Genomic DNA, 12,260 nt, shown 5'->3' on the forward strand with positions numbered 1-12,260 from the left:
GTGTCCGCTGGTTGAACTCAGTCTCTGGGCATGCGCAGGTCGTTTTTGGCTTGGTTACACAATTCTTACTGATACTGATACTTATTCTAGTACATTTCCCTTATTTATTCTACTCAAGGATACAGTGTCTCCAGACTCTTTTCTATCTAATCACATACAGCAGATATTAAGACTATCTATTCACAAAGTATTCCAGGTATTTCAAACTTAGTTATGTTGCTCCAATTAGAGGGGACCATGTGTACTTTTTGAAGTTGGTATCAGGTATAAGCTGAGGGGGGTGGGGTCAGAAATGAAGGAGTGATGTTGAGCCTTGGGGAAAGAGGGGGAAGGTGTTGTTTTAATTTTTCTTTGTTACTCACTATCCGTATCTATTTTAATTGGAAATAAATAAATTTTCCCCAAGTCGAGTCATTTTTACACATGACAGTAAGTGGAAAGCCATCTCTCTGTCTTTATCTCAACCCAGGAGCTTTTCCATCTTATTTTCTCCCCCTGCCCTGTTGTCGTGGTTTAGCACCAGTCAGCAACTAAACACTACAAAACCCTGTGGGATCGGGGAGAGAACTGGAAGGGCCAAAGTAAGAAAACTCATGGGTTGAGATCAGAACAGTTTAATAGTTAAAATAAAACAATAAAAAATAATATAATGGAGCGATACATCTTGAGTGAGCTCACTAGGCAAGTGCAAGACAACCAGGGGATGAGGCCCAACCAACCAGGCTTCATGAAAGGCAGGTCCTGCCTGACCAACCTGATCTCCTTCTATGACCAGGTGACCCACCTAGTGGATGAGGGAAAGGCTGTGGATATTACCTACCTGGATTTTAGCAAAGCCTTTGACACTGTTTCCCACGTCTTCCTCCTAGCTCATGGCTTGGCTGGCGGCTCATGGCTTGGACGGGTGTACTCTTCTCTGGGTAAAAAACTGGCTGGATGGCCGAGCCCAGAGAGTTGTGGTGATCAGAGCTAAATCCAGTTGGCAGCTGGTCACAAGCGGTATTCCCCAGGGCTCAGTGTTGGGTCCAGTCTTGTTTAACATCTTTATCAATGATCCGGATGAGAGGAATGAGTGTGCCCTCAGTAAGTTTGCAGATGACATCAAGTTGGGCAGGAGTGTTGATCTGCTGGAGGGTAGGAAGGCTCTACAGAGGGACCTGGACAGGCTGGATCGATGGGCTGAGGCCAATTGTATGAGGTTTAACAAGGCCAAGTGCCAGGTCCTGCACTTTGGTCACAACAACCCCATGCAACGCTACAGGCTTGGGGAAGAGTGGCTGGAGAGCTGCCTGGAGGAAAAGGACCTGGGGGTGCTGGTTGACAGCCAGCTGAATATGAGCCAGCAGTGTGCCCAGGTGGCCAAGAAGGCCAACAGCATCCTGGCTTCTATCAGGAATAGTGTGGCCAGCAGGAGTAGGGAAGTGATGGTGCCCCTGTACTTGGCACTGGTAAGGCCCCACCTCGAATATTGTGTTCAGTTTTGGGCCCCTCACTACAAGAGGGACATTGAGTTGCCGGAGCGTGTCCAGAGAAGGGCAACGAAGCTGGTGAAGGGTCTGGAGAGCAGGTTTTATGAGGAGAGGTTGAGGGAGCTGGGGTTGTTTAGTCTGGAGAAGAGGAGGCTGAGGGGAGACCTTATTGCTCTCTCCAACTACCTGAAAGGAGGTTGTAGTGAGGTGGGTGTTGGTCTCCTCTCCCAAGTAACTAGCGATAGAACAAGAGGAAATGGCTTCAAGCTGCATCAGGGGAGGCTTAGATTGGATATTAGGAAAAATTTATTCACTGAAAGAGTGGTCAGGCATTGAAACAGGCTGCCTAGAGAGGTGGTAGAGTCACCATCCCTGGAGGTATTTAAAAGACGTGTAGACGTGGCACTTCAGGGCATGGTTTATGAGACATGGTGGTGTTGGGTTGACGGTTGGACTTGATGATGCTAGAGGTCTTTTCCAACCTCAGTGATTCTAAGATAATGAAAAGGAAAATAAGGAGAGAGAGAGGTGAAACCTCGGGAGCAGTGAAAAAACCCAAACAACAAGTGATGCAACCGCTTACCATCTGGCGACCGATGCCATCATACATCATATGATATGGAATATCCCTTTGGCCAGTTTGGATTCGGCTATCTTGGCTGTGCCCCCTCCCCTCCCAGCTTCTTGTGCACCTGGCAGAGCATGGGAAGCTAGAAAATTCCTTGACTAGTATAAACACTACCTAGCAACAACTAAAACATCGGTGTGTTATCAACATTATTTTCATACTAAGTCCAAAGCACAGCACTATGCCAGCTAGAGTGAAGAAAATTAACTCTATCCCATCTGAAACCATGACACTATCTCTCTCTGCTCCCTTTACCTACCGTCCTCCCTCTTTCTCTGTCTCCCTGCCTCCCTCCTCTCTCTCTGGCTGACAGTCTCTCTTTCTCACTACCTGTCTCCCTCTCCCCTCACACACACCACCCCACCCCACCCCCAGCTCTGCCTGCCATTCTCTCTCTGTCTGCCTGCCTCTGCACCTGCCTCTTTCTCTCTGCCTAACTCACTTTTCTCTGTACTGGGTTTATGTGGCAAGGTTTTATTAGTGGGGAGATGGGGCTGCAAGTTTGGCTTCTGTAAGAAGACACCAAAAGCTGCCCCCATGTCTGACAGAGCCAATTCCAGTTGGCTCCAAGATGGACAAACTGATGGCCAAAGCTGAGCCAATCAGCAATGTTGGTAGCGCCTCTGTGATAACATATTCAAGAAAGGGCAAAAACCACTGCACAACAGCAGCTGGGTGAGGTGTGAGAATATGTGAGAGCAACAACTATGCAGACACCAAGGTCAATAAAGAAGGAGGGAGAGGAGGTGCTCTAGGCACCAGAGCAGATTCCCTTGCGGTCCATGGTGAAGACCATGGTGACACAGGTTGCCCCCCTGCAGCCCATGGAGGTCCACAGCAGAGCAGATATCCACCTGCAGCCTGTGGAGGACCCCAAGCCAGAGCAGGTGGATGTGCCCTGAAGGAGGCTGTGACCCCATGGAGAGCCCACGCAGGAGCAGGTTTTCTGGCAGGACCTGTGACCCTGTGGGGGATCCATGCTGGAGCAGACTGCTCCTGAAGGACTGTACCCTGTATAAAGGACCTATGCTGCAGCAGTTCTTGAAGAACTGCAGCCTGTGGAAGGGACCCCACTTTGGAGAAATTCGTGAAGGACTGTACCCCATGGGAGGGACCCCACACTGGTGCAGGGGAAGAGCATGAGGAGGAAGGAGCTGCAGAGACAAAATATTATGAGCTGATCGTAACCTCCACTCCCCATCACCCTGTTCTACTTGGTGGTGGCAGGAAGTAGAAGAGTCGGGAGTGAAGCCAAGTCTGGGAAGAAGGGAGGGGTGGGGGGAAGGTGTTTTTAGATTTGTTCTTATTTCTTCTTATCCTACTCTGTTTAATCATGAATAAATTAAGTTAAATTTCCCCAAGTCGAGTCTGTTTTGCCTGTGATGGTAATTGGTAAGTGATCTCCCTGTCCTTATTTGTACCCACAAGCTTTTTGTCATATTTTCTCCCCGTCCTGTTGATGGACGGGGAGTGACAGAGTGGCTTGGTACACACCTGGTGGCCAGCCAAGGTTGACCCACCACAGCAACTCTCTCTCCCAGACTGCCATCCTGTCTTTCTGCCTTCCTGACTCTCTCATTCCCACTGTCTGCATATCTCTCTCTACCGCCCCCACCTTCCTCTCCCTGCATCTCTCTTTCTCTGTATGTGTTCCTCTCCCCCTCTCTCCTTGTAGCTCTCTCCCCCTCTGCCTGCCTCTCTCTTTCTGTACTCCCACCTCTTTCTCTCTCCCTGACCTTCTCTTTCTCCCTTTCTGCCTACCTCTCTCTCTATGCCTTTCTGTCTCTCTGCCTGCCTCTTTCTTTTTCTCTCCCTCTCTCTTTCTCTCTTTGTCTCTTCCAGCCTTTCTCCACCCCCACCCCCCACTCCCCACCTCTCTTTCTCTGCCTCTCTGCCTCTCTCTTGGTATCTCTGCTGGGCTCTCTGTCTCACTGCATGCCTCCCTCCCTCTCTGCCTCTCTGCCTGCCACTCTGCTTGCCTGTCTGCCTCCCCACCTCTCTGTCTGTCTGCCTGGCTCTCTGCCTACCTGCCTCTTTCTCTCTCCTTTTCCCTGCCTGCCTGCCTCTCTCCCTGCATGCATCTCTGACTCTCTGCTGGCCCGCCTTTCAGTCTCTCTGCCTGCCTGTCCCTCTGCCTCTCTGCCGGCTTTCCTCTCTCCCTGCCTACCTTTCTCTCCCTGCTTGCCTCTCTGCTTTCTGTCTGCCTCTCTGTCTCTCTCCCTCTCTGCCTGCTTGTCTCTGCTTGTCTGCCACTCTGCCTCTCTTGCTGCCTGCCTGCATCTCTCTCTGCTTCTCTGCCTCTTTCTCTGCCTCCCTCCCTCTCTTCCTGCCTCTTTCTCTGCCTGCCTATCTTTCCCTGCCTGTCTCTCTGCCTTTCTGCCTGCCTCTTCCTCTCTCTGCCTTCATCTCTCTCTCTCCGTCTCTGACTTTCTGCTTCTCTCTATGCCTACCTGCCTCTCTGCCTACCTGCCTCTCTCTCTGCCTTCTCCCTCTCTCTGCTTTCCTTTCCTGTCTCTCTGCTTCTCAGCCTGCTTGCCTCTATACCTGATTCTCTGCCTCTCTGCCTTGCTGCTTCCAGTCTGCCTGCCTCTCTCTTTCCCTGTCTGTCTCTCTGCTGCACCTCCCTCTCTCTGCCTGCTTGCCTTTCTACCTGACAGCCTCCCTCTGTCTTCCTGACTCTCTTTGCCTGCCTCCCTCCCTTTTCTCTGCATGCCTGCCCCTCTGCCTGCCTTTCCATCTGTCTTCCTGCCCCACTCACCCCATATCTCAGCCTCCCTGCTGGGATCTCTTTCTCTCTGCCTCCTTTTCTTCTCTGTCTGCCTCTTCTGGATGCCTGCCGCTCTGCCTGCTTGCCTGCCTTACTGTCTGACTGCCTCTCACTCTCTTCCCCTGACTTCCTGCCTCTCTCTGCTTGCCTGCCTCTGCCTCTCTCCCTGCCTGCTGCTCTCTTTCTCTCCCTCAGCCTCCCTGACGGGCTCTCCTTCTCACTGCCTTCCACCCCCGCACCACCCCCGCCCCACCTCTCCTCACCTCGCCTGTCTCTCTCATTCTCTGCCTCTCTGTTTCTCCCTTTCTCATCTGTCTTGATCTCTCTGTCTTTTTTGCGTTCTGTGTGTCTCTCTCTGTCTCATCTTTCTCTCTAGCTTTCTCTTTCTTTCCCTGTATCCACACCCCCCTGTCTCTCTCTGTCCTGTCTGTTTTTTTTCTCTCTCTGTAGCTGCCCCTCTTTCTGGTGGCAATTCTTTCCCATAAGAAACTGCCATAACAGATGTAACAATATCTCAGTATTCACAGGTGCAAGACCAGGATAACAGCAGCATGAGAACTACAGGGGTAGAAATAATGCTACTGCAGCCTTGGAGTGTGTAGTTGAAAGGTTACACAATTGCAAGTAGAAATGTACCATTCTCACACGATATTCCTTCTCCGAGCATCTGTGATTGCTTTTGCACATCATCAGCTTTCTGTAAAATCTGACAACAGGCAAAGGGGAATGGAAAGAAATGGCATTTTTGGCTTATATTTAACTGGAAAAATAATGCTGCACTTCAGTAATTGCATGCCACCAGTGTCAGCACCACCAAGGAATTTTTTTTAATTAATGGGTTTGTCCAGCCTGCATTCCCCAGTCAACAGCGGAAAGAAACAGGGTGACTCTCCTGTCTAAACAAAAGAACAGGAACAGAGGTAGGGAGACCTTCATGCTTGGGTGATATCTGACTGTAAGCTAGCAGAAGGCCATGATGTCAGAACCAACCTGATGATACTCAGTGGAGAACCTGTAGTTTCAAACTACTCTCCCTGCAGGGATGAATGTCACAGACTCCTGACAGATGTTCTGCAGAAGACACTTATTGCCAGCTTTTCACTGCTTATATATCTTTTCAACACATTCTCCATGAGATCACGCGCACAAACAGTTTCTGTTATTCATCAGCTAGCTCTAAGCACGTGCCTTATACTATATTCTAATAGACTGTTCTATTATCTCTAGCTCTATCTCTAGCACATGCCTTATGCTACATTCTAATAGGCTGTTCTATTCGCGTTACCTCATTTGTTTTAGCTTACTTAATTCTTTCTTGACATTCCCACGCTCCTGTCTCTGTTTTTTACTGCCGCACTGCTTCAGCTCAAGGACGTGTCAAACAGTGCTAAGTTACTTGCAAATTCATCTCCTACATCTCCCCACTCTGGCCTCCCCTATGTCCACCTTCCTCACATCTGTGAAGAAGGGCAGAGGTCCTATTGTTTAGGGTTTGGTTAAGTTTTCTTTTGATATATATTATATAAATATGTATATAAAAATGAGCTTCTATGAGTACATAGGTGACAAAAGGAAGTCCAGTTGGAGGCCAGTAACTAGCGGTGTACCCCAGGGGTCAATACTGGATCCAGCCCTGTTTAACGTCTTCATTAATGATCTGGATGATGGGGCAGAGTGTACCCTCAGAAAGCTTTCTGATGACACAAAAGCTGGGAGGAGTGGCTGATATGCCAGAGGATTGTGCTCCACCCAGAGGGAACTCAACAGGCTGGAGAAATGGGCTGACAGGAACCTCATGCAGTTCACCAAGGGGAAGTGCCAAGTCCTGCACCCGAGGAGGAACAACCCCAGGCACCAATATATGCTGGGGGCCGCCCAGCTGGAAAGCAGCCTGACAGAAAAGGACCTGGGGGTCCTGGTGGACACCAAGTTGAACATGAGCCAGCAATGTGCCCTTGCAGCAAGGGCCAATGGTATCCTGGGCAGCTGCATTAGGCAAAGTATTGCTAGCAGGTGGAAGGAGGTGATCCTTCTCCTCTATTCAGCACTGGTAAGGCCACACGTGGAGTCCTGTGTCCAGTTCTGGGCTCCCCTAGTATGAGACACACATGCCCATACTGGAGAGAGTCCAGCACAGGGCAACAAAGATGGTTAAGGGTCTGGAACATCTCTCCTATGAGGAAAGGCTGTGAGAGCTGGGACTTTTTAGCCTAGAAAAGAGAAGGCTTGGGCAATCTTATCAATGGATATAAATATCTGAAGGGAGGGTGAAAAGAAGACAGAGCCAGGCTCTTTTCAGGGGTGCCCAGTGAGAGGACAAGAGGCACAAAGTAAAACTCAGGAGGTTCTCTGTGAATATCAGGAAACAGTTTTTACTGTGAGGGTGACCGAGCATTGGAACAGGTTGCCCAGAGAGTCTCCATCCTTGGAGATACGCAAAAGCCATCTGGACATGGTCCTGGACAACTGGCTCTTGGTGGCCCTGTTTGAGCAGGAGGGTGGGACAAAATAACTTCCAGAGGTCTCCTCCAATCACAACCATTCAGTGATTCTGTGATATAATAAATTATTCAATGAAGTGAAGTGAACATCCATCCCAGCCTAATACTTGTTGTGGCTCAGCCCCAGTCGGCAACTAAAAACCATGCAGCGCCTCGCTCACTCCCCCCACCCTTGTGGGATAGGGGAGAGAATCGGAAGAGCAAAGGAAAAAAACTTGTAGGTTGAGATAAGAACAGTTTAATAATTACAATAAAATAATAATTATAATAATGATAATGATAACAATAATGATAATATAATAAAAAGGAAAAGGGAAAAAGGGAAAAAACCAAACACAAAAATGATACAGCTGCTCACCACCCGCCGACCGATGCTGCTGGTACCCGAACCGCAATTGCTGCCTGCCTCCCTCCCTCAGCCACCTCCTCCCAGTTAACATACTGGGCATGACGTTACATGATATGGAATATCCCTTTGGCCAGTTTGAGTCTGCTCTCTTAGCTGTGCCCCCTCCCCTCCCAGCTTCTTGTGCACCCAGCAGAGCATGGGAAGCTAGAAAAGTCCTTGACTAGTATAAACTGAGTAGCAACAACTAAAACATCCGTGTGTTACCAACATTATTCTCATACTAAGACAAAAGCACAGCACTCTGCCAGCTACGGCGAAGAAAATTAACTCTATCCCATCTGAAACCATAACAGTATCCACCCCTTATTCCATACCATTTACATCATGCTCAGGTCCCATACTATCCAATACAACTTCAATAACCCCTACCCACCTTTAATAGAATATACAGATTTCATTTATCATTCCCCTAGTCTATGGACCACCCCTGTAAAATGTCCATTTAGTCCGTGACTTTGGGCTCCATCTATTGTAAAAGTCTTTCAGGGCCAGAGAGATGGTGTGTGTGGTGTTGGATTGTTGCATGCTGAAGTCAGTCCTTGTTCCATCACTGCTGCACGGTTAGTCCTTGTTCTATCACCACTGCGCTTCATTTGGTTCAATGAAAAGTTCATTTTTTTATTAATTTGGGAGATTTCTACCATGATACCATTGATATGGCATATAGCAACCATAGTAGTGATGACATACAACATTATATAGCAATTAACAACATATCATTCAGTTCATTGGCTGTTTTCACCCAAAATCAAATCCCCTTGAGGCTTACACCGGACACCATCCTCCTGCATCACCCACCAAGTGCACTCAGGTCCTCGAGCAAAAGCAATCCCATGAATGGGTTTGCTTTTGCCTGAGGCAGGAAGAACCCAGACTGTTTTCCCCAGCATATCTTTTTATGTGCACTACAGGGATTCTATCCCCTTCCACAGTATGTAAAGGTTCTGACTGGGCAGGGCCAGCTCGCCTGGCAGATCCCCTCCTGTTGACTAACCACGTGGCTTTTCGTAAATATGTATCCCAGTGCTTGAATGTCCCACCCCCCATTGCTCTCAGTGTAGTTTTTAACAGTCCATTGTACCGTTCAATTTTCCCAGAGGCTGGTGCACGATAGGGGATGTGATACACCCACTCAATGCCATGCTCTTTGGCCCAGGTGTCTATGAGGTTATTTCGGAAATGAGTCCGATTGTCTGTCTCAGTTCTCTCTGGGGTGCCATGTCGCCACAGGACTTGTTTTTCAAGACCCAGGAGAGTGTTCCAGGCAGTGATGTGGGGACAGGATATGTTTCCAGCCAGCCCGTCGTTGTTTCTACCATTGTAAGCACATGGCACTTGCCTTAATAGATTTGTGGGAGAGTGATATAGTCAATTTGCCAGACCTCCCCATATTTATATTTCAGCCATCGTCCCCCATACCACAGAGGCTTTACCTGCTTCGCTTGCTTGATTGCAGTGCACGTTTCACATTCGTGGATAACCTGCGCAGTAAGATCCATGGTCAAGTCCACCCCTCGATCACGAGCCCACCTGTATATTGCATCTCTCCCTTGATGGCCTGAGGTGTCATGGGCCCACTGAGCTAGAAATAGTTCACCCTTATGTTGCCAGTCCAGATCCACCTCAGCCACTTCAATCTTGGCAGCCTGATCTACCTCTGCAAACTGGCTTGATTCTCCTTCTCCTTCAGCAGTTTCTGCTACTTGTCATGTAGGACTCCATACAGCAGCCTTCCATCTCCGGTGCTTTCCCACAAGACAACAGGACCCTTCAGTGAACAGGGCATACTGCTTCTCATCTTCTCGCAGTTTGTTATAAAATGGGGCTTCTTCAGCACGTGTCACCTCCTCCTCTGGTGATAATCCAAAATCTTTGCCTTCTGGCCAGTCCATAATCACTTCCAAGATTCCTGGGTGATTGGGGTTTCCTACTCAAGCCCGCTGGGTGATCAGTGCAACCCATTTACTCCACGTAGCATCAGTTGCATGGTGTGTGGAGGGGACGTTCCCTCTGAACATCCAGCCCAGCACTGGCAGTCGGGGTGCCAGGAGCAACGGTGCCTCAGTACCAACCACTTCTGAAGCAGCTTGAACCCCTTCATTTGCTGCCAATATCTCTTTTTCAGTTGGAGTATAGCAGCCTTCGGACCCTCTGTATCCCCGACTCCAAAACCCTAGGGGTCGACCTCAGATCTCCCCTGGTGCTTTCTGCCAGAGTCTCCACATAGGACCATTCTCCCCAGCTGCAGTGTAGAGCACATTTTTTGCATCTTGTCTTTCCCGGACGAATCCAAGGGCTACTGCATGAACTCTTTCCTGTTTAATCTTTTCAAAGGCCTGTTGTTGCTCAGGGCCCCATTTGAAATCATTCTTTTTCCGGGTCACTTGATAGAGAGGGCTTATGATCAGACTGTAGTGTGGAATATGCATCCTCAAAAAACCCACAACGCCCAAGAAAGCTTGTGTTTCCTTTTTGCTAGTTGGTGGAGACATGGCTGCTATTTTGTTGATCACATCCATTGGAATCTGACGACAACCATCTTGCCATTTGATTCCTAAGAACTGGATCTCTTGTGCTGATCCCTTCACCTTACTTTGTTTTATGGCAAAACCAGCTTTCAGAAGGATTTGGACTATTTTCTCTCCTTTCTCAAAAACTTCTTCTGCTGTGTTGCCCCACAAAATGATGTCATCAATGTATTGAAGGTGTTCTGGAGCTTCTCCCTGTTCCAGTACAGTCTGAATCAGTCCATGGCAAATGGTAGGACTGTGTTTCCACCCCTGGGGCAGTCGGTTCCAGGTGTACTGGACGTCCCTCCATGTGAAAGCAAACTGTGGCCTGCGCTCTGCTGCCAGAGGGATGGAGAAGAATGCATTAGCAATATCAATTGTGGCATACCACTTGGCTGCCTTTGACTCCAGTTCGTATTGAAGTTCTAGCACGCCTGGCACAGCAGCGCTCAGTGGTGACGTGACTTCATTCAGGCCATGATAGTCTACTGTTAGCCTTCCACTCTCCATTAGCCTTCCGCACTGGCCATATGGGACTGTTAAAGGGTGAGTGGGTCTTACTGATCACTCCTTGGCTCCTCAGTTGGTGAACGAGTTTATGGATGGGGATCAGAGAGTCTCTGTTGGTGCGATATTGCCGCTGGTGCACTGTTGTGGTGGCGATTGGCACCTGTTGTTCTTTGACCTTCAGCAACCCCACCACAGAAGGGTCCTTTGAGAGACCGGGCAAGGTAGACAGCTGTTTAGTTTCCTCCGTCTCCAAGGCAGCTACACCAAAAGCCCACCTGTACCCTTTTGGGTCCTTGAAATACCCTCTCCTGAGGTAGTCTATGCCAAGGATGGACGGAGCCTCTGGGCCAGTCACAATGGGGTGCTTTTGCCACTCATTCGCAGTTAGGCTCACTTCAGCCTCCAATACAGTTAGCTTTTGGAATCCCCCTGTCACTCCAGCAATGCTAATGGGTCCTGCCCCTATATACTTTGATGGCATTAAGGTGCACTGTGCGCCAGTGTCCACTAAAGCTTTCTACCTCTGTGGGTCGGACGTGCCAGGCCATCAGATCCACACAGTCTAGTAAGCCCAGTTATCCCTTTCCTCCACCCGGCTGGAGGCAGGGCCCCTCTAGTCCTGATCATGGCAGTCACAACTCACTTCCTGTAAATGTGAATCAGGAGTCCCTCTATTACACTTAGAAATAAAATCTGCGCTTCTACTCCTCTGTCTGGGGACTTGCTCACTGGAAACTGGAGCAGCAGCTTTCCTGGAAGAGCCTCCCTGAGTGACTGTTCTTCCTTGCAGTTCATGCACTCGTGCCTGTAGGGTCAAGGTAGGCTTGCCATCCCACCTCATCATGTCCTCTCCGTGGTCACGCAGGTAGAACCATAGGGTGGCCTGTGGTGTGTATCCCCTTCTTTGAGCCAAAGGACGCTTATTCCTAACAGCTGAGACACTACTCTGTACAGCTGGGGAGCAGGACATATCTTCTTTGAGTTGCTGGACCTCTCGGGACAGTTTCTCAACAGCAGAGACGAGCGAGGAAGAGAGATTCGCTTCATATTCCCGGAGTCTATCAATCAACTCTGCCACCGTTGGTGTCTCGTCATCTTTCCAGGACATCACTGCCAATGAGTTTGCATGCGAAGATGGTGCGCTCCGTACAAACTTCCGCCACATGGGTCGTGTGCACTCGGCTTCATCTGGATCTTTGGATGACCGTTGATCGTCCAGGTCACCATAAATCACCTCAAACACCGCTAATTCCCTTAGATACTGGATGCCTTTCTCCATAGTTGTCCATTTTCCAGGGCGTTATGTAACATCATCTTTAAAGGAATACCTTTCCTTCACTCCAGACAGGAGTCACCTCCAGAGGCTGAGGTCTTGTGGTTTTTTCCCCAATTGCTTTGTCAACACCCCCTTCCCCAGAAAGGGATCCCAATTGTTTGGCTTCTTTTCCCTCTAGTTCCAGGCTACT

General features: G+C 49.1%; 2 protein-coding genes across 3 annotated transcripts in view; one reads left to right on the forward strand and one right to left on the reverse strand.

Moving 5' to 3' along the window:
• The window catches only part of LOC135310849 (mitochondrial nicotinamide adenine dinucleotide transporter SLC25A51-like), a 60,341-nt gene extending 58,814 nt beyond the window's left edge, over nt 1-1,527 (reverse strand). Inside the window, exon 1 of the mRNA XM_064439907.1 lies at nt 821-1,527. The gene's annotated coding sequence lies outside the window, so the exon portion shown is untranslated. The remainder of the gene's footprint in view (nt 1-820) is intronic.
• The window catches only part of LOC135310847 (zinc finger and BTB domain-containing protein 5-like), a 214,788-nt gene that overhangs the window by 148,939 nt on the left and 53,589 nt on the right, over nt 1-12,260 (forward strand). The window lies entirely within an intron of this gene.

The sequence above is a fragment of the Phalacrocorax carbo genome, assembly GCF_963921805.1.
Source record: "Phalacrocorax carbo chromosome W unlocalized genomic scaffold, bPhaCar2.1 SUPER_W_unloc_2, whole genome shotgun sequence".
Taxonomy (NCBI): Eukaryota; Metazoa; Chordata; class Aves; order Suliformes; family Phalacrocoracidae; genus Phalacrocorax; species Phalacrocorax carbo.